Consider the following 21,638-nt stretch of genomic DNA (forward strand, 5'->3'; position numbering starts at 1 on the left):
AATTCTTGTCTGAGTTATATACACAATAGAAATGAGTGATTATGGCAACAAAAACATGCATAGAAAATTTCCCTAGTGCCTTCATAATACCTGCAAATAGGAAACAACTCAATTATCCACAAGCAGAAGAATAAATCAAAACATTCTATTTGTAAAGGAGAATACTTAGCAGGAAGGAGCAGTAAGAATTACTTGCAGTGAACACTGATAACATAGAAAGAAGTGATGTATTTGAAAAGATCAGGAAAAAGAGACAGAAATTTCAGAATCCTAATTTTTCATGTGCATGCACATAATAAGGAGCAAGCTGATACTTTCTAACATTGATGGATCAGTAAAAAGAGATAAGGTATAAGAATGCTGTCTACAGTAACTATTAGAAAAGATTCCAAAAACTAATTACAAGGCATTTGATCCCTTTATATTTTTACTTCTAAACAATATGTATTTTATAAAATGTTTTACAATTAACATTTTAAAAATACAAACGTATTTTGTATTTGAGGCTACTGAATGTGAATTAAAAGCTGCAGGACACCCATTTTGCTAATGTTGATATGTATACCACAGGAAAGCCATCACAAAAGGAGCAAAAGCCAAAATCTCTCCAAGTCAAGAATTTAGATAGGCCTTGACTGAACGCTTCTCACCTACCCGCCTCAGTTAAAGACCATTTACACCAACACAAGCATATGCATTAGTCAGTGTGTGAGATTCAGAGGGGAGAACTTGGCAGAAAGACAAAAAAGAGTCTCCAAACTTCTTTGGAAAGTGTTTTGCCACTTATCCTAAAGCTATAACTCTGCCAACTGGAGTCAGTGGGCTATTATAAATTTATATATGCATTTAATCTGCCTGGAGAATTTTTTTACTTATATGGTACGTCAACATTTCAAAACAACCTTTTAAGATACAGAATCTTCCAAGAGGAAGGTTCTTTATATGTGAGAGGCAGCTTTCCTTCTGAGGGACAGCAATGACTAGTTTGTTTGAGAACAAAACTGACAGTTGGGAAAGTCTTAAATATAATTCTGGCTTTTCTACTTCCTTAGGTTGGCCATACAGAATAAAAACGAACCTGTTAAGGAAGCAGAATTTTGGAGGAGGATATACACGTAGTAGAGAAGCATGAGAAACTCCAGTGTAACGAGAGTGGACCTTGACCACTATTTGCGTTATTGTGTCTGATTAGATTCAGCTGGAAACAATTAGCGATTAAGCATCTAGGTTTGTTGAATCTTTGTGAAGCGAAATGAAAATATGCCAAAAGGATTCTGTTGAAAGTGTATAGGATTCTGTGAAATTTATTTTGCTTTTATAATCTGAAAAGAAAATAGTTTAAAATATAGCAAATGAGTGAGTTTTTTAATTAATGAAAACAATAAATGAAATAAATAATATCATAACCTGGAAGTAAAGTTCTTATAGAAAGCCCATATCTGTTATGGAAGAGGGATCTTTGCCTCTAATAGGTCCTGTAAATAGATATGGTTCCCTATCGGGAAATAACCCATAGTCTCAGGGGTCTAAAGCTATCTCAAAGAAACGCAGGTCACTGGCTGGAGACATAGTCTACCAGTAATTCTTTATGGGTGAATATTTGTACTCTGTTTAGTTTAACTTCATGCAAGAAAACAAAATTGAGCATAGAGCCCAAAATATTTACCTCAAACTGTATCTGATAGAAGGAAGTAAAGCAAAGGGACTCAACAGGAAGCCACTGGAGTTTCAAGGAATTAAATGGAGGATAAGGTGAGTAGATAGAGGTGCCAGTAGAAAGATTCTTATAATAAGGAAACCTTCATTTTCAAATGGGCTCCATAAATCCTGGTTTAGTAACTAGTGGAATTATGAAGTTGATTAATTTATTATAGTATTTGTCAGAGAATTAAGCTTCTCCAAAATAAAAGTCTAGTCTTTTAAGGGATGATAGAAAATTCAATATTTAAGGCAAATATTTCAGGTAGGCTAAGATAATAAATAGTAAATGAAAAAGAATTGACATAATCACGTATGGTCCACACCTTAGAAAATATATAGCTATGATCATTTCACAAATCCTGATATGAAACATCATAACTCAACTTAGGATATGTATCTACTCAGAGAATCTTTGTAACTTACAGAAAATGAAAGTTTTTACAATTATGATGAGTAAGCATGTTGTAGGACTGATCATGTAAGAATAATTCCAAGATCTTTATTATGACTCCTTTACTGTATTTATTGCAAGAGGGTACAGTAGAACATTGAAAGGTTCGAAATATTATCTGTGGGGTATTGCATGACCTAAAATTCCTTGGGATTTACATAGCAGTATTTCTCCTAGGCTTAGATTTTCAATGTCCATGTTTTTGATATCTTCCAATCTCTAACTGTGATCTAACGACTAGGCCTCAGACCATACTTCTATTTGCATCTGTACCTAGATATTTCAGGTAAGTAACTTCAAACTCATAATGTTGAAACTAAAGTCATTTATTCAAACCTGGTCCTATTCCTAAGTTCCCCATCTTAAGGACTGAGATTGCCGTCTACTTAGAGAAACTCCTCTCTCAAATCATATTTCTCAATATATTCTGCCTAAACCTGCAAAGTTTACCCCTTGTCCTAACAATTAAATAGGAAATTAATATTCAACACTTCATTTACTTTAAAACTTTGAGTTAGTGCCCCGCCTGTGGCTCAGTGAGTAGGGCGCCAGCCCCATATGCCAAGGGTTGCGGGTTCAAACCCAGCCCCGGCCAAACTGCAACAACAACAAAAAATAAATAAACATTTAAAACTTTGAGTTAAATTCTTGATTGTGCATGCACACATACATATATGTATGTACATATACACACAAACATACTCCTATGCATATACCAGCATACACACACACGCACAGAAAAGGAACCAGAATGCCATTAACCTAAACAAATTTCAAAAATACTGGTTATGAGAAGACTCTCAAGGAAAACTCTACCTTGAGAAAGAGAAAGGAATGCCTCATAGGGTTTTAGCAGGACAGGTAGGTAAAGTTCCTCTAGTTACAGAGAACAGTTGGACAAAGGTAGGTCTCAGAAGAGGCAAGAATTGTTCTTAGGAGGAAGAAGTCAAGGTCATATGCATGAGGGGGGAAAAACCATCTGTGAGGGACAATGATATATGAAGGCCACCCTGGAAAAGTCCCTCAGTTCTTGAGGGTGTCTCACAGTTTCCAGCAAAAACAAAGAATAAAAATAAAGAAAGGAATGATGTATAACTTCTACACTAAAACACAATCAACAAATGCCTAGATTCTGCCTCTTTTTATTGTATTTCATTTCCACGGCTATTTGACATAGAATTTTCTGTGATTGTAATCCTTAGTAAAAAAGGTATGTTTGAATTCACATAAATATATTTAAGGTATATATTTAGATATATCTCTTTTACATCAAAGAATCATGTTTAGAAAACATTTCCATAACCTGATGTTAAATAGAAGTGCCAAGAATAGCATTGAAAAAGTGCATGCAGTAATGTATTTTTAATGATTTACTGTTTGCTGACAAAGCCCTTTAATATATGATTATTCCCCTCATATCTAGATCCAAAAGTAGAAATAGAGCACAATGCCCTAGATGGTTCCATTATTATTTTTTTTAAAGGCATCTGAAAAATCTCCCTCTAACATTTATTTAAAATATATTTCTGGTAAGAGTGAGTTAAAATTAAAGTGTTCTGGAATCTGTCGTAGCCAAGTTGGTATGCAATTGAGTTAGCTATCAAAGCAGACATCCGAGAATGATAACGTACATTCGGTTGGAACATTCACAATGAGAAAAGGACAGACACAAATAATACAGAAACCTCTTGCCACCCATTATCAACCCTTCTGAGAGAAGGGATTTCACCAAACACTGGGCTCTAGGAGTGAATGAGGCATTAATGTCTGAGTAGTAATCATGAAATGGTGAACAAGTTAAAAATGTTGACAGCTTAAATATCTTATAGAATGAATGAGGTCCTGAAATGTGTCTGACAGAAGTCTTGGGAGATGAAAAATAAGAAAAAGAACGTGTTAGATAGACTTGCCATTGTTTTTGAATGAAATAAAATACAGTGAAGCAGCATCTCTGGAATGTTAATATACAAAGCAGGAAGGAAAAAAGATGTAAGAGAACTACTGTCTTCTGTCAGTCCCTCTGCCTTCCGCTTCTGTCCTTTCTTAATCACCACCTCTTAGGTCCTGTCTTCTAGTTAATATTCTTCTCTAAGCCTTTTACGTTTGTGCCCTCAGGCGCAGTCTTTGGAATGCCAATAGTCTTCAAAGATTTCTCTCTATTAGTTTCACCTTATAATGTTTCAACAGTTATGTATTTTCCAGCATCTGAGATTGAAATTTCTGTTGGGTGAGGAACATGAACGCAAGGGAGATTTCTTTGCATTAAGAGCCCGAAACTAACAAAGGAGTCTTTCCCTCAATTTTAGCAAGCATATCACAAAAACGGTGAATTATTTATTCTCAGACCATCATATCAGGAGGTACATAATATTATCTCTGTATACATTGATGGCGTTAATATTGATAGAGGCTTAGACGAAGGTGGTATAGGGAGGGAAAATTTTTCCTTTCTCCTCTTGGGGTTTTTCTGCGGGGCCTGAGAATTAAACACAAGACAGATTGATAGGAGAAAAGCATAGGATTTATTTAATGCATGTTTTATGTGACAGAAAAGCCCCTCGTAAGGTGATAAAGATCAAAAGAAGTGGCAAAACCTAAATGCTTTTATATTAGGTTGAAAAAGAGGCAATTATAGGAAATTAAACTATAACTATATGGGGAGGCTAAAGGAAGATAAACGTTGTTTTGAAAAGGTCTTTTTCTACAGTTTTCTTGGTCTGAACTTCGTATTTTTATTTTTATTTTTTTTAGAGACAGAGTCTCACTTTATCGCCCTTGGTAGAGTGTCGTAGCATCATAGCTCACAGCAACCTCCAACTCCTGGGTGTAGGTGATTCTCTTGCCTCAGCCTCCCGAATAGCTGGGACTAGAAGCACCTGACAAAATGCCCAGCTATTTTTTTGTTGCAGTTTGGCCAGGGCTGGGTTTGAACCCACCACCCTCGGTATATGGGGCCGGCGCCCTGCTCACTGAGCCACAGGCACTGCTCCTGAACTTCTTATTTTTTATGGTAGGAATGTTGCTTTGTTACTTTCCTTCTGCTATAGAGACAGCACTTTCCATGTGGGGGTTTTATCTCTTCTTTAGGAAGAAAAAGGGGAAGATTCCCTTCCAGCACCTGCTTTTTATTTTTTTCTTAATGCCTCTAATTGAAAATAGCCCTTATGCTAACGTAGTATATTTGGGGGTAGCATATTCTGCCTCCCTTCAGTGGGTAATGTACCAGGTTTCTCCCTGGTAAAGTTGTTGTTTTCTCTAAGAAATTAGAAGCAATTTGTGGGGTGAGTCTTTGATACTCTAAGATACCCTCTTCCTCATCAACATTTTACCCACTATTTTAGAATCCATTGATTATGAAGGATGGGTTATTAACTGTATCATGGTATTTGTGTGTATTAGTTGGCATTCTACTATGAAGGAAAAGTCTTCCTTTCCTTTCTTTCTTTCTCTCTCTCTTTCTTTCTCTTTTTTTCCTTATTCGGAATAAATTCAGGGAGTCTAATTTTGTTCAATAAGTTATAAATGATAATCATTACATTTTTAAGCTTAAAACAACTATGGTTGATCAATGGAGCCCCTTGAAGTCCTGTGTCTTTCTGACACTTTTAAGGATGTTCTTATTTTCTGGGCAAAAAGATTTCCTAGGAACCTTTTATTCGTGATGTCCTAGAATCCAGCCATCCTTGCCATTTCAAGTTAAAGAAAGTTCAGTTCTATTGGATCATCTCTGTCTCCTTCCTCCTTAACTTTATGCTGGATCCCACCCAGGAGAGTTATGAATCCTCCCTTATGCCTTCATCAGTAAGAAATTATTTTCACTCAATCTAGCAGATTTATTGAAGAATCAGAAAGATTTTTGACATAGTTTTAAATTTCCTTAGAAGATGTTGACTTTAGTCACTTCATGGTCTATCAATCTTTGCCATGGAAATGAAAGATCAGACAACCTTGCTCAAAATGACTTTCCCACTCAAAACCAATTAGAATCATTCTGTGACTATTCAGTGGATTATTTTGTTAAAGTATCCAGTCATGAAAGAGTTAAGAGAGACAGAGAGGGAGAGAGAGAGAGAGAGAGAGAGAGAGAGAGAGAGAGAGAGAAGGAAGGGAGGAAGGGAGAAGGGAAGGAAGACAGGATAGAATGAAGGAGGGAAGGAGGAAGGAGTAAGAGGGAGGAAAGAAGGATGGAAGGAAGGAAGGAAGGGAGGGAAGGAGGGAGAGAAGGAGGGAGGGAATAGAAGGATGGAAGGAAGGAAGGGAGGGAGGGAGAGAAGGAGGGAGGGAGGAAAGAAGGAAGGAGGGAGGAAAGAAGGAGGGAAGGAAGGGAGGGAGGGAGGGAGGGAAAGAAGGAAGGGAAGGAGGGAGAGAAGAAGGACGGGAGGAAGGAAGAGAAGGATGGAAGGGAGGGAGGGAAGGAAGGACAGGAGGAAGGAAGAGAAGGAGGGAGCGAGGAAAGAAGGAGGGAAGGAAGGAAGGAAGGTTGTTTTCTTTATCACTAAAGAAAACACAATGGATTCAATTCAGATAGTTCACTTGAGAAGTTTTTTTTTTTTTTTTTTTGCAGTTTTTGGCCAGGGCTGGGTTTGAACCCACCACCTCCGGCAACTGGGGCCGGCGCCCTACTCCTTTGAGCCACAGGCACTGCCCCTCTTGAGAAGTTTTTAATAGAGCGTGAGCAGAGAGAAGAGAGCAAAGAGGAGCTGGTGAGACACTCGCAGACTAGCAATATTAGGGAGACTTAACTACTGAAAGGTCAAAGGGACACAGGAAAGACACAGAGTTCTGGTGAACCACTGGAGTGAGGACCACAGAGGCGGCTCTCTGATGGATGCATTTGTGGTAGAGGGACATGGCCGCTGATGTATGTGGCACTCACACAGGAAGACACTGCCCTCTTCTCCTGCTTGTGCTCTCATTGCCCAAATCTAAATGAAGGTCAGCCTGCAAGACAGCCAAGGACATGCACTTCACAGCAATCATCTCTGGGAACACAAGGGCACCAGAGAGGAGAGGAAAATAGGTTTTATGGGCAGAGGAAGAAGATCCAGTGCAAAAACGCTCCAAGCCCTCTTCGCTGCCCTGGGAGCTCAGTGTAATCTCATCTTCAGCGAGGTTGTAAATGCTGAGTTTTTCTATGCTTAATGCCTTGAAAATGCACTTTTCGTTTAGTTTCAGAAGATTCTCCCATGCACATGTGATGTTATATTTACTTTATTAGAAGGAGCTTGCACTTCTCTCCTGCTCTGGAAATATCCAATTTGTTATTCCACAGAGACAGTATGTCAGGTGCACATTTAGACAAGGCAGTCATAAACAAGTCTACATTCAGCTCACACAGTCTAACCCTGTTAGCGGCTATCAGTTAGGGTATTTTCAAGGGGACTGAAGTTGATTATGTGAGAACAAAGAAGCAAAAGTCATACTACATAATAAAAATGGAAATTAGTTTAAATTCTCAATTCCGTTCCCTGAGCCAATGAACATAAAGTTCATGTTCTGCACATCTGTTTGCTGAGAGGGATCTCTGGTTATGTTAGGGTGAACTAAAATAAACCCCATGTAGGTTTTTGGGGTCATCCTCAAAACTGAAAACATATATCTAGGTCTCTCTGCGGGCAGATTTAGGGATATACTAGTTGGGGGGTTTATGCAGGTTGTGATTTTCTCATTTCTACAAGAGCTATCAAATTGCAGTGTTTTCCCATTATATTTTCCTTTTTAAGCTTGGCTAGCAAGTCGCACTGATCTAGTGCCAATATTACATCTATGAGATAGCTGAGGCCAAATGTCTGCATTTTAGAAAATTTAATTATAAAGAAAAGAAGAATTTATAAATAGCCTGCTACCGCTAGAAATGTTTTCATTACATGTATTTTCATCCAATTATGAGCCAAAGCAGCTTTCTCTTTTCTGATTCATTTTCTTTCTCTTTTCCTGAACTGTGTTGGTGATGTGTTTACAGCCTGGTACTGCAGCGCCGTGGCGGTGCCGGGAGACGAGGCAGCCGACGTGACCAGACACAAAGGTGATAAAGGCTCGTCTCATTTCAGTGTTCAACCAGAGTGGAATGCAAATAGCAAGCAGCGCATGACAAAAAGTAAATTCGATCTTTAAAGTCCTTCTTTTAATAATCTCAGATGGTATTGGCAGGTCAGGTAAGGCTTTTCTACAAATATAGGATTTTTAGCTCAACAAAATCCCCTTAAAATCCAGATAAGAGGTAAGATAGCTTTGTCCCTTCACGATAAATGACATTTCTTCCTTTTCCACACTGCCTTTTAAACACACAAATGCATATGTGCACCTGTGTTTTTCTAATGGCTTCTCCTTATTCCATCATTTAATTATACATCACACTCCCGTAGCAAATGTTTTTGTGTAGCTACTGTTTTGAGACACTGACCTGGATGCTGGAAGTTCAAAGGTCAACAAGATACAAAATGTGAAGGCAAGAAAAGATACAAAATGTGTTCTCTGGATCATCTCATGCTGCCTGGAGGAGGCATACCCAAAGACAAATAATGATCTTGTGTAATATGGCAAAATGCTTTAATACAGATGCAAATCCAGTGCTTTCTGGAGCACCAGGAAGGGAGTAACTAGGTCTGTCTTTTGGAATCAAAGGGCGTATCCAAAAACATACATCAGAACTAGATTATAAAAGATGAAATAGAAGGAATTAGAGAAATGCATTCTAGGCAAAGCAAACAAATTGTTCAAATAAAGAGTCAGTCCTGTGATGAAGTTCGTTCGAATCATTTTAAACCCTTTTTGTTCATTTCAAGATGCCACAATAACTTCAAGAGTGCATAAAGTGTATAGCTCTTTATGCTCTGTTGAGTTGAGGTCGATAGAAGTTAAGGGCACACATTATATACTGGGGTAGCCTCCTGTTTAAATTTTGGCAGATCCTTAAACCAGCTTAAGGGCTTTTGTGTTCTAATATCTGAAATACTGAGAAGAGTACTCCACCAGAGGACTCATTTGGAGTTGATTAAATGGCCCAGCTTGTAGAGGTGTAGGGCACCTAAGGGACTCTTGCAAAATGATTTAATTACAAATAAAGTTGTACCTTATGATTAGTGTAGGGTGATTAACACAGGCTTCAGAATCAGACCACATTGGATACAAACCTCTCTCACATTTACTAGCTAGCGAGCCTGGGCAAGTTAACTAACTGCTCTGAATGTCAGTATTCTTCTCTGCAAGACAAACACAATGGGGTTTAGAAGCACTGTTGGGAGGACTGACAACACCGCAGGTCAGGCTTCTGGCATACCGACTCTAGACCATAGCAGCTGCTTCATTAATGAGTAATGGCAAAATGATTCACAAAGTTGATTTATCCTAGTCACCAGGCAGGAAATAAAGGCAACAGTGTATTTACATGGTAAATGATCCATTCTGCTTTTTAAAGAAACTGTATTATCCTGCTGCCGCTCTAAAATAGTATTTTGCAGCCCCCAGTACTTCTGAGATGGCATTAGCGTCTGTGCTCTGTGTTCCACAGTTCATGGGGAAGAAAGCGGTGAGTAGTGCGTTAAGAGTCAAGGGGACGGTTGCCATAAAGGAGAAAGGTGGACAGGAGAGTGAGTTCATGTTTTTGCCATTCTAGAACCTTCCTGCTCTGTGCTCACTTTCAACAGAACAGGTTCCTGATAGGAGAACACAATGCTTTTGATGTAGCAGGCTCTTTAAACATTTATATAGGATAGATTAAAATCAGGGTGGGAATTTTCTCTTCCATTTTCCACTTGGAGCAGGTTTCTTTGTCTCTTACAACCACACTCAAGCTGAGCATGTCAGCAGCGGCAGAGGGAGACTTGTGATCTGAAGCTCGGTCTCGAAGTTGTTTACTGTTGAGTACGTTCAAGCACCATTGCATTTTCTTCTCTTTTTAACATGTTCCTGGCAGTCGGATGGCTTAAAGCATCTCTGTCCAAATGGAATCTTTTTTTGCTTTGTTCTCTCTTCTCTCTGCCCCAGACACATGGCCACTTGGCATATGCTGTGAGTTCTCCGTGCAGAGCCTGCCAGCAGGCAGACAAAGCGTGTGTGGACACGCATGGGCAGAGCAGCCACAGTGGCTGTGAATTCAGTCAAACCACTGGTCATTTGGTCAAGCATTCAGATCAAATGGTTTCTTTGGCTGAATTAACTGTAGAAACAGTAGATCCTGTCGTACATAGACACAGAAAAGAAGGGCAGTCATTCACAAGTTTCCTTTCAATGCCCTGCATCATAGAAAAACGATTCCTTAACAACTTTGATATTTAAAAAATTCAAATTAGGTAATTATTAGCCTCATGCTATCCAATTACTTTAGAATCTGCACAGGAACGAGAGAAGGGTAAACCCAAATAATCAGTTTAAAAGACAATGCCCGTATCTCCTTAGAAATGACAAGGATTTTTAGAAAGCTTTGTAACAGTTATTCTAGACATAACAGGCAGTTTTCAAGGTTAGTATATTCCAGAAGGTCATTTCTGTATAAATCCAAATGAATTATAATGAGTATCATTTAGAAAGAAAAAAGAAACAAATGTGCATATAAAAGTAGCTAATATAATTTTTAAGTGGTAGCCATACATATTTTGCATTGCTTTTTTTTCTGCAAACAGAAAACACACAGAGGGCATAAGAGATGCAATGGCTTCTTAATTTCATTGGTTTGCTAAATTTACATTTCACTATTTGAAAAATACAGTATTTTTTAAAACTTGAAATGCACAATTGTTGCTATTTTTGCTAAGAAAAACTTCTTGGCAAACACTCTATGGCTCACTAAGTTTAGCATAAAATGGTGTATTTACTGTTACAATAAGACAGCGCTTCTCAAGCTGGCACATTTTTTTTTTTTTTTCCATTTGCAGTAAGATTAAGCATGGGGGCCACTGAACTATAAGAACACATTGAAGCTATGTGGTATGGTTTCAGGTCCTGAAGAGGTAGTGTATGGATTTGCTGTGTGACCAACATTCATAAGATAAACAATAAACAGCTGAAGTTTAATATGAACCATAGTCTTATCAATCTCCAGTTATGGTTAGCTTCATTGAATATTGGTTGATTGACCCAAAATAAACCACAGCTTCCCTTGAGTGATAGGGTTTCAAAATGGGTAAAGAAGGCCCTCCTGTTAGCAAACTTATCTGCCTTATATAAGGGAAGCATACTAATGGTGCAAGACTACAGATAAAAGTTGCCTAATCGGTGGGTTCTCTGATTCATACCATATTGCCAAATTATGTAGGTTTTGTCTACTAAAACTTTATATATTCTGAATTGCAATTATACAAGTCCAGGTTGTCAAAAGTATTATTTGTACCGTATCTATACTCTCCTATTTAATTTCTTGTCCTTAAATTTGCCACGATATCAATATCAATGTCTATAATTCTATCTATATTACAACTATAGCAAGAATTCTTTAATATATTCCACTTTTCCTAGAGAAAAACAATTGTTCATGAACTTCCATAATGTATTCCTAAGCTAACTTTTCTTATTTAATTTATTATAGTTCCTTTCCTGACATAATATGTGTATATATGTATGTAAAGGCAATCATTTTTCAACATATCCATATTTTATTTCCTAGATGTAAAACATAAGCTGGATATTCATACCTCCAAGAATCTATTCTGAAGGTAACTCTTCTTGATTTATTAAAGCTTTTTCTTACCTTCACGCTCTATTTAAAGCAGTTACTTTTACACAGCAAATATTTTTTCAACTTCCTGTTACTAGTCATCACAGCTAGCATTTTCTGTCTTCTATTTTCATGTTTGCAAATTCTATGCATTCTTCTGCATTTGGCTATAGTACAACATATGCCACGAGTCTTTTCTGATTTCCTCTGCTGATGCACCTTCTCCTAGATATAAATATTAAAATTATTTTTTTCAAAAAACCAGCTCCTTGTTTCATTAATTTTCTGAATGATTCTTTTGTTTTCTTTATTTTTCTTTATTTATTTTTTATTTTTGCAGTTTTTGGCCAGGGCTGGGTTTGAACCTGTCACCTCTAGCATATGGGGCCTGTGCCCTACTCCTTTGAGCCAAGGTGCCACCCTGTAATTCTTTTGTTTTCAATTTCATTAATCTCTGATTTAATTTTGGATATTTCTTTTCTTCTGCTAGGTTTCGGCTTAGATTTTTCTTCTTTTCCCAGTTCCATAAGATGGCTTGTGAGTTTGTTGATGTGCTGTCTTTCTGTTTTGTGAATGTAGGCATCTAAAGTGATAAATTTTCCTCTCAGGACTGCTTTTGCTGCATCCTACAGGTTTTGGTAGCTTGTGTCTTCATTGTTGTTATGATCAAGGAAGCTAATGATTTCCTCTTCTATTTCTTCCTGCATCCAACTGTCATTCAGCATAAGGTTGTTTAATTTCCATCCCTTTGTGTGGAGTTGAACGTTTTTGTTGGAGTTGAGTTCTAATTGCAACAACAAAAAAAATGAACAAATGGGACTTAATTAAGCTGAAAAGCTTCTGTACAGCTAAGGAGACAACAACCAAAACAAATAGACAACCTAAACAATGGGAAAGGATATTTGCATATTTTGAATCAGACTAAAGCTTGATAACTAGGATCTATAGAGAACTCAAATTAATCCACATGAAAAAAGTCAACAATCCCATATATCAATGGGCAAGAACGATGAATAGAATCTTCTCTAAAGAAGATAGACAAATGGCTAGCAAACATAAAAAAAAATGCTCATTGTCCCTAATTATTAGAGAAGTGCAAATCAAAACCACCTTGAGATATCATCTAACCCCAGCAAGAATGGCCCATACCACAATCTCAAAGCTATAGATGCTAGTGTGGATGAGGAGAGAAAGGAACACTTTTACACTGCTGGTGGGACTGTAAACTAATACAACCTTTTTGGAAGGAAGTATGGAGAACCCTCAAAGAACTCAAGCTAGACCTCCCATTTGATCCTGCAATACTATTACTGGGCATCTACCCAGAAGGAAAAAAAATCCTTCCACCATAAAGTCACTTGCACTAGACTGGTTATTGCAGCTCACTTTATAATCGCCAAAATGTGGAAACAGCCTAAATGCCCACCAACCCAGGAATAGATTAACAAGCTGTGGTATATGTATACCGTGGAATACTATTTAGTCACTAAAAAAGATGGAGAATTTACATCTTTTGTATTAATCTGGATGGAAGTGGAACACCTTATTCTTAGTAAAGCATCACAAGAATGGAGAAGCATGAGTCCTATGTACTCCATTTTGATATGAGGACAATTAATGACCTAGTAACGGTGGGGGCTGGGAGAAGGCGAGAGCAGAGAGAAGAGAAGGAGTCAAGGGTGGAGGAAAGGAAGAGCAGACAGAAGGAAGGAGGGAGGTGGATGGGGGTATCTGTGTGTGACACACCTTTTAGGGGCAAGATACAATTATAAGGGGGTCTTTACCTAACAAATGCAATCAGTGTAATCTGGTTCTTTGTGCCCTCAAGGAATCCTCAACAATAAAAAAAAAAAAAAAGAACACAGAACATGGAAAAAAGCTCATGTTAATCTGTATCTTCAAGAAGTACACGAACTAGTGGTGAGACAAATATGATAACCAATACCGTCTCACATTGAAAGGTGCTGAAAGTACAGAACAATGGGTGCTAGTATACTGATAAATGGCTATATTGTTATCTGAGGCATTATTAAATATATCACAGAAAAACATGCTTGGACTGAGAATAAAGAGTGACCATGAGTTCGCAGTGAAGTACATAGTACAGTGAGGTGGCCTAGGGAATTCCACACAGAGGAATGCGTGCAAAGGCACATGCTTAAACACACATTCGAGGACAGCTAAATACCTCAGAGTGGTTGGAACTTACCTGGCACGGAGGGAGGTGATGAGAACTAAGACAGAAGAGGCAGTCAGGAGTGAGATGGCAGAGGGCTTCCCTTCCAAACAGGAGTTTGGAGATCAACTTATAGGTTATCAATAAGGACTAGGCTCATATGTTGATATTAAAAATGTCATTTTGAAGAAGCTGCGGGATGAGAGGAATCAGTCAGTTATTCAGGGAGGGGGGAATGAGGATAGCTGAAATTTGGGTGGCAGGGATAGAGAGATAAAGGCAGAAAAGAGAGTTCAGGACAGCTTTTGAATGCTCTTTATTTAATTGCTTCAAATTCACTGCAAATACTGACAGTATACTCTGCTTTATTATAGTGATGGTAATTAATGTTGTATCATACTCAACAAATGTTTTAATGATTTTAAAATTTTTTAAAAGTTAGGAAGTTTCCTATGTACCTGTCTTGGGGGTGAGGGTGCCATTACTAAAAAAGGATATGTGTGAGAAGGCATGGGCTTGTTCATCAGGGAAATAAAGATGGCTCCAGATTGGGCGAGTTTAGTTTTCATCGCTTATCCAGATGTTTGTTTAGTTTTATTACCTCTGCTCAGACTATTAGGTTCTTCAGGACAGAATCTATGGATTTTTCTTCTATATATTTACACTGCACATAATTCAGAGTATTACCCTTAGCAGTTTAATAAAGAATGAATAGATTTGGAAGAAAGTTATGTATGTCTCAAAAACAGTCCTGGTCTGGCTATTTTAAGGTACCTCAAGTTCAAGGCACCTCTACAACATCACGGCAAAGAGGGTTCAAGTATTTATTTTCTTCTGCCTTAGGATTTTTTGATGAACCCAGTGGCTTACATAAATACACTGTAGATAAAACTGTATTTTCTTTCTGACAACATGAAATCTCAGAAGGTCTTTGCTAACCTGCGTGTGCTGTGAAATAAAAACAGCTTGTTAGTTGTCAGTGATAACTTTGCTAATCCGGTTCATTAATTTCTGGATCCAAGATCCCGGGATGTATTAAGTAATTTTAAATGATAAAAAAATTAATGTAGCAATATCTCAAACTTTATGTCACACTGAAAACACCAAAGTGCCTAAGTTGAAATTCAAATTGGTTTGAAAATACGAGTCACAAAGATCTCTCATATAAATAACATTTGGGCAACAAAACTGGGCAATTTTCATTTGATATAATAATATTCTACTATATCTAAGGGTGGAAAATAATAAAGCATTAAGAGTATTGCAGTACATTACAGCATAACATTTTTTTTCAGTTTGACTCCATCTTGGACCAAGGTCATGATTCATTTATGAATTTAATATATTTAATATTTTTAAACTCAGTTCAATTTTCTTATGTTTGTTTCTGATCTCCTATGGAAAATGATTGCCTTTATTTCTTATATCAACTCCGATACAATTTTAATAGCACTGTAAAATAGCATTTTATTTTCAGTTATTTCTCAGGAATGAAAACAATAGTTTTCGAGTTGGCAGTTGGAGGGACTTCAGTTTCCAAAAAAAACTAATCCAAATTATGATGTTAGAGCATTTTTTTTCACAAAGTTGTTTATCCAAACAAAGATATTTTGTAGTTCAATTTTATGTCCTGTCTGAAAGCTGAAAGCAAGGAAAAGAAAAAAATATACTTGCATGATTGAACAAATTGAGGTACTTTTTTTTAGTTTTTGAAAATCTTACATCTAACTTGAGTGAAGGACAATTTGTTAAATCATTATTGCAATATTGCATTTTTTTGCAGACTTCATAGAAGCCTCCCTCTTTTTTCTAAGCAGCCAATTTTTTTGGAATTACTTTTAATAACATTATCTCACATTACCCTACTTTGGATATAGTTATGATAGGTTTTTACACAGGAATAGCATAGTCATTTAACACAATAAAAAGAGTAGGCTAGACAAATATAAAGAGAATGTTTAGATATATTTTACATATCATTGATGTATTACATTTACACACGAATTCTGTAATGGAAAATTAATAAAGAAATAGGAGTAAGAAATTCAAAATAGGTGTTATCCATGGTAATTGAGAATGACTAGGACAGAATTTCTCCAAGTAGAGCCTCCCAAACTTCTGTTGGCTCATGAGATAAAGCAGCTGTTTCAGACCTACAAAGGAGTGAGACAGAGTTTTATTGCCCTGACTTGATCTTGTTTTTATTAACATGATCCTTCTCTGACTGAAACATTTTCTGCTGCTCTGATTTTAGGGAGTTATACAGTTTCATAAAAGATGCTGATTTTCAAAAATCACAAAATGCACGTTTTTATGTATGAGGAAAAAGGATAATATATAAACTCCCATACTGGAGGACCATGTGAGACCATTTGTTTAGGGAATGCTGATTCTGACTGCAGTACAAGATTTGCAATAGTCGTTCTGTTTCTTAGATGAGAAAACCATTGTTTCTGGAAAGTCCCTGTGGAAAACAAAAATGCGCCTTAGACTAATGAAGGAAGAAATGCGCTGAGATGCTTTACCAAAATGGCAAGGCCTCCAGGCACGTTTCACGTGTCCAGGGGATATAGGGAGATGGTGCTAAACATTGCAATCTTGCTCTCCAGGAGCGTCATCCAATTGGCATTATGAGACAAAGGCGATTTATAAATGCCACAGTCATCCTTCCCTTGCTGTTGAGGGAAAAAAATCTGTGTATCTAATGCCTCTTGGATAGGAGTGCAAAGATACTATTGTTATATTTCATGACCATGCAAATATTTTCATTGTATAAAAGGTAGGTTTTCATACTTGGGGCATTGACTTACTTGAAGAAAGGCCACTAGCCTGGTGGACCAGAAAACCTTTTCCTGCTTTGCTTGTTTCCTATTTTTTTGCTCATTTACAACAATGTAGGAGAATTCAGAATTCATTACCTTCTAAGAGGGCTCCACCTACCCTCCCCTTCATCTCCTTCTTCATATCTTGGGTTAGTCAGATGAGAACCGTATCTGAGCACAAAAATGCACAGAGCCCTGGTATATGTGTGGAGGTTACTGAGGAAATCAGTGAGGTCTACTCTCCATAAAATGCAGAGACAGGACACAGAATTTTGGGAGGTGACTGTCAGAGTAACGTAAGTCATGTTACATCATGAATTGCCAGGAAACACTGAGGAAAGAAATATTTCACCCACAGCTTTAATTGAGCTTCATTTTACAACGTACAGAAAGAACATTTCCTGGGGTTTTTCCAGAGTCTGTATCATGATCTGCAAAATAATAAAAAGGTATTTTTTTGTTGATTTATATTAAATATGTATTAAAATATGTTTATGATTTTATTATTTTTATGATGTCTGTAAGGATAATTCGGTATCATTATTTTAGAGAATTATCCTATCGTCATTTCGTTCTAAATGCCCTTGCAAAGATGCTATTTCTTGAATTCTCTAATATTTATTCCTTACATGACCTGAATTACATAATTTTCAAATGGGGCAAGTAGTTATTTATTATTCGTACGTTTCAAGCAGAGGACAGAAGTGCTGATAAAAAGGTTGGATAATGGCTTCACTCCAAAACTATTTTCCTAGGCCACAGTTTGGTGAACACTATATGAAATCGTGGACCCACAGAATATTAAAGGAGGAAGAAACTTGAAGATTGCCTAATCCAACCCAATCATTTTTATAGATCAAGAAACTAAGCTCAGAGGATTAAACGGCTCACCTATGACTGTAGGCAAGTTAGCAACTGAACCTGAACCAAGACACACGTACGGTGACTTGTGATTCAGTTTTTTTCCCTCAAATCATTCTAGCTCTCCATTGTAACTTTTTAATTTTTTGGAAAAGGTGCTGTAATCACAGGGTTCAGCATGTATATAAAGGAAAAATAAAAAGTAAAATCTTTAATCCTTGTATCTTTTTTTTTTTTTTTTTTTGAATTTCAGATTCATGTGAGGGTACAAATGGTTAGGTAACATTGGTTGTGTTTCTTAGGTAGAGTTCAAGTAGTAGTTGAGGCCTGCATCCAGGGGGTGTACCCTTACACTGTGCCCATTAGGGGAGAGTTTGCTAACCCTTCTTCCTCCCTTGAATTTCGTTGTGTTTTTCTCTCATGTGGGCTTTTCATTGTTTATCTGTTGGTTTCATATCAGTGTTGAGTACAATGGATACTTGCTTTTCCATTCTTGTGACACTATTAAGAAGAATGTGCTTCTTGTTTCTTTTAACTCTTTTATCCCGTTACTCCCATTGGAGTAAACAGGCAAAGCAGGAAAAGTTTTTCTGGTCCACCAGGCTAGCAGCCCTTCCTCAAGTAAGTCCATGCTCCAAGTATGAAAACCTACCATTTATACAATGAAGATATTTGCATGGTCATGAAATATAATGTTAGTATCTTTGCACTCCCATTGGGGTAACTGGATAAAAGAGTGTTAAGAGAGGGGAGAGGGAAAGTAGTTAAAGTGTTGAGCCCAAAAAAGCACCCTCGTATGGAGACTTCCTCTGCACACCTGCCTAAAATGGAAACCCATGCTCTCAGCACTCTGTATCCTGTTTTCCTATTTAATTTCCCTACCAAACTGGTCACCTTCTACCCTACTGTATATTTTGTGTTTTTCTCACTTACTGTTTGTCTCTCCCCATTAAAATGCAACATAAGCTACATGGAGGAAAGAGTTTTTGTCTATTTTTTAGAGCTGTGTGGTGCTTAGTGGGAGCTCAGTATTTGTTAGATTGAGTTAAATCAAGTAACCATTTTAACTGCTGGTTAGTTAAACTAGTTGAACTGTTGCATAGTTGGTTAGTGTGTTACTCCTTAAATATTGTATAATTCCATTTTCTGAATAAGTGTATTATGCTATTTAGCTAATAAATATTGGTCACTGTTAAACATCTTCACTGAGAATTATAACTCGTGTAAATGTATAAAGTTCCCCTCTTTTTTTTCTCCCTCTTTCTTCTTCTCATAAGAGAAGAACCATCATCAGTGGCAAGAGGCAGTTACGGCAACTGCAACACCAAATGCCAACTTCGTGCTCAGAAGAAAACACTAGGCCTAAAGTTCCCCTCTTGTACCATGACTACTTCCTGACTGATAAACTCATCCTCCTATTCATTTTTTTTTTTTTTTTTTTAAGATAGAGTCTCACTCCGTTGCCCCAGACTAGAGCACCATGGAGTCAGCCTAGCTCACGGCAACCAAAAATGCCTGGGTTCAGATGATCTTCTTGCCTCAGCTTCCTGAGTAGGCAAGTCTACAGGCACCGACACAATACCCAGCTGATTTTTCTATTTTTGGTAGAGGCTAGGTCTCACTGTTCTGGCTGTTCTTCCACTTCTGAGCTCAAGGGATCCTCCCGTCTTGGCCTCCCAGAGTGCTAGGATTACAGGTGTGAACCACTGAGCCTGGCCTCTTGCTCCTTTTTGATTTTCTTTCATGTGGTGTATTCTTGCGCATTCTTTTATTCTCACATTGTCCTATGTTTTCTGTTTTTTTTTTTTGTTTGTTTTCCATTTTCACCGTGTTCTCTTTGATTGTGGTGTGTATGTTAAGGTGATGTGTGCATGTGTGCATATGTACATGTGTACACAGGTATTCAATGTTTAAGAATATTTGTTAATTTTTTCTATTGCTCTAATCATAACTTTAACACTCTAATTTTTTAACTAATTTTACAATAATAAAATCCACACATTTTTCTTTTTCCCGCTCTTTTAATATTTGATTCTCTTTTTTACTCTTTACCTTTGTACTGTTAAATATGATTAAATTTATATTACCTAATATTGCATATTCAAATGACATATTTGTCTTTTAGGTATTACAGATGAGACAATTAATAAAAGCTGCTGTATGTGTATTTTTCCCCCTTCCCCAATGAATTTTTGTATTGTCTCTAAGAGATTGAAAAACTGGTGAGAAAGTAAATGGTTATACAAATATGAGAAACTGGTGACCAATGTGTATTGGTTTCCTGTTGCTGCTAGAGCAAATTGTCACAAACTTAATGACTTAAAATAACTCCAATTTATTACCTTACAATTTTGGAAGTCAGATGTTAAAGCTCAGTGTCACTAGTATAAGCACAAGATATTAGCAGACTTTCTGTCTGTATGAATTTGATTCCTTTATTCCACATGAATGGAATTATGCTGTATTTGTCCTTTTGTAATTCCTTTATGAAATTTAAAAAATTAGACCTTTAAATATATTTTTCTTTTTTAACTGGGTCATGAATTATGCTTATGTTTGGGATACCATCCCCTAATTTAGCTAGCATTTTAAGTTACTTTAAAGCCTTTATCTTTTCTTTTTTATTTTTCTATTCTCTATCTTCTTACTACATTTTTCATAGCAACAACCCTTCCTTGTGGTTTTCATGCTTTCCTGTATTCCTGCAATAATATTTTTTCACTTTTGTTCTGAAGTAAGGCAGATCATATTTCAGCTCACATATAGTATTTCCTTAACATTTTTTAACTGATTATTTGTGTTTCTAGTCCAATATCATAGAAGCTTTCATCTCATGAGCTAGTTTTTCTCAATGTATGCTGAAATATTGGTTGACAGTTTTCAAAGGTATCATGACAACGTTTTTACTCCGTGGGGGCATTATGCTTCATTTTGTATATTGTCTTTGTATAGATGCTATCTCAGACTCGGGTATTGTTCAATTCATCATTGAATGAATTGGAATTTTTCTGGACAATCTATTTGTTTCTTCAAGGTTGCATTTTGCAGAATATCTTCTAGGTTTCAAAATAAAAATTTTGTTTTCTTCTATTGTTTGGAAAAAAAAAAAATTTTGTTTTCTCTGCTAGCAAATATCTCTCTAGGTAGCCTCTTGTGAAAATGTCTCTTCTGGGAGATATTTTTTGCCTAACTCTTCCACCTCTACTTTCTTCATCCAAACCACTTTGGATAGAAATGCAGGACAGATTTGTCATCATCACTGCTCGTACCATTTCCTACTCCTGTTAATGCAAAGAGGACATATGCTTTCAAAATTCACAGCAAGCCACTCACCTTCAGGAAATAATACGTTTTTGCTGGTACTTTCTGAAATCTGCTACCACTGAGAAATTTTATAACTCTCATATTGTTCCCTGCATCTTTTTCCCATGTAGCTCCTGTTCGATACAGACATTTCCATTCTGCTTTCTAGTTTCCCTGAAAATGCAGCTAGAGAGGTCTTTATTATCCAATGTTCTTTTGCATTATTTCTAGGAGAAGAAAGGGAAGAGTGCTGACTTACGCAAGGAAATTTCCTTACTAATTTCTTACCTGAGCTCTAAAAAGTCGTATGAGTTTCCAAGTGAGGAATAAATAATCCTCCTATGTATTAGACACTATTTAAGGTTAGGTTCCATGACATTACCTGCAGTGTGCTTCATGCATCACTTCTTATATTTATCTCTGTACTTACCTTTTCATTTATCCCCCCATATCCCACAGAGTCCTTACATTATATCTGTTGCATGATAAAGGCTTAACCAAGGTGTGTTGGAATCTAATGGGTGAATTAATATTACATATATATCAGAATGATGGCGTACATTTCTTCTGCTCACCCTGGACATTCTCTACCTACTCAAGAATATTTTGCCTACTCAATTAACTCAACTGAATCAGTAATACTTTATCTGCCAAATTATTTATAATTGATTT

General features: G+C 36.9%; 1 pseudogene; it reads right to left on the reverse strand.

Moving 5' to 3' along the window:
• Positions 1 to 18,912: 18,912 nt before the first annotated feature.
• Positions 18,913 to 19,017, reverse strand: LOC128568347 (uncharacterized; annotated as a pseudogene).
• Positions 19,018 to 21,638: the final 2,621 nt, after the last annotated feature.

This window comes from Nycticebus coucang, chromosome 16 (genome assembly GCF_027406575.1).
Source record: "Nycticebus coucang isolate mNycCou1 chromosome 16, mNycCou1.pri, whole genome shotgun sequence".
NCBI classification, from domain to species: domain Eukaryota; kingdom Metazoa; phylum Chordata; class Mammalia; order Primates; family Lorisidae; genus Nycticebus; species Nycticebus coucang.